A 1910-nucleotide genomic window follows, 5' to 3' on the forward strand; every position below is an offset into this window, starting at 1 on the left:
ACAGATCAAAGCTGAGTCTGGGCAGTTTAGACTTTCCATGCTGTTAGACTATCAGACTGGGGCATCGAGGCTAGACAGGTCCAACTCAGGAAGCGGGTGGCAAGACACAGAGAACAGGACTTGAATACTGTCATGAACCAAAGAAGGTGATGCGAGAATTGCATCGAGCAGTCACTGTGTCACCTTGATATGTACAAATGTGAGTCCTTGAAATAACTTGTCCACCTAACCATAGAATATGAGGCAGTTTACGGTGTCTGGAAACAGTTGGTCTTGCTATAGTTGATTATGAGACCAAGGGATGTACAGTTTTTGCTAAATCTCCCTGGAAACCTGAATGAGAATGTCACCAGCATAGGACATGGTACTGCAAAGGTCTCCTAAGTCACAATTTAGCTTGCAACGACAGTGCGTAAGTATGTTTATTGGTGTAGGGGACAATACTCTCCCTTGCTGGGTGCCTAACTCTAGTTCACCACATGCACTGTAGGTGCCTTGGTACAGTTGCGGATATTTCCACCTCTATGGTGTGTGGATTAACTCTTTTCTGGCAATACAAGCGTAGTAGCCAGTGTTTTGTGAATGGAAAGCTCTAGTTTGTATGGGTCTGCGGTTGGCGACACTTATTTCGCAAATATACTCACTGACAACTAATACCAGCCATTAGAATTATGTTGTAAAGTTTGGAAAGATTACAATGTTTTGTCGAATACCAATATTATTGCTTAAGATATGTTTTCCTTAAAAAAGAACAACTGGAAATGGTAAAACTGGAGACTAGCACAATCACAAAAGCCAAACAATCTCTATTTTAAAACAAATGCGCCCGTAAAACTATTTGTAAGAGTTTTTTGTTATATTTGCAAAAGTAAGACACATTATTTTAAGAAGGTGAAATACGAATCGTATGTTATATTATCTGTAAATGTAAATCGTAATGTTTTCTCACCTGATATTATTGTCTTTTCGCGGTTTCATTGTGTAATTTATGAATGGCAAATTACCCAATTGCTTGATGGGTTGTTTATGTATACTTGAGTCACCTAAAATATTTCTCATGTATCGATTACTCTCTCTCTCTCTCTCTCTCTCTCTCTCTCTCTCTCTCTCTCTCTCTTTCTCTCTCTCCCTCTCTCCCTCTCTCCCTCTCTCCCTCCCTCCCTCTCCCTCTCCCTCTCTCCCTCTCTCCCTCCCTCCCTCCCTCCCTCCCTCTCCCTCTCCCTCTCCCTCTCTCTCTCCTAGTGCAGAAAATATAGAGAGAAGAAACGTCTTGAAAAAAAAAAACAAGTAAATGACATTGAAGATCCCTAAACAAGCAACTACAGCTGAAAAGGCGGGTTTACCATTTGCGAAGAAGGGGAGAACACAGTGGCTATTCAAACTGCTGGAAACTCTGAATTTTAAGAGAAGAAAGGTGTTTTTTTTTCTTTGTCACATGGAACATGTAATAAATCTTATGCCTAATAGGTTCAAACATATATATATCTGCATTCCGCTTGAAATTATTATTTGGACTGTTAGAATACCTTTCACTGATAAAGATTCAACAAATTGAGTTGTGGAAACCTTGCAGTGCCGACTTGAAGTCTGAAAGGCTGAGGAAGCCTCGAAATCAACATTAAAATCAGCAATATTACACTCTCATAACGAGACTATATGTATATGTGCATATATGCGCATATACATATAATGCATATGATTATATGCATATTTATATAGATGTGGATATAAATATACATGAATATGCTCACATATATACATATGTAGTGAATGTGTTGTCAAATCTTTGAAATGTTTTTTTTAGAAACATCTGTTGCAGATAAATGTCCGTCTTTGCTCATAAGTTTTATGATTTTAATGGTTATAACATTCTGATTTAATTTCCTCAGTTGGATTCTCTTCCTGTTATG

The sequence above is a fragment of the Penaeus vannamei genome, chromosome 37, assembly GCF_042767895.1.
Source record: "Penaeus vannamei isolate JL-2024 chromosome 37, ASM4276789v1, whole genome shotgun sequence".
Classification (NCBI taxonomy): Eukaryota; Metazoa; Arthropoda; class Malacostraca; order Decapoda; family Penaeidae; genus Penaeus; species Penaeus vannamei.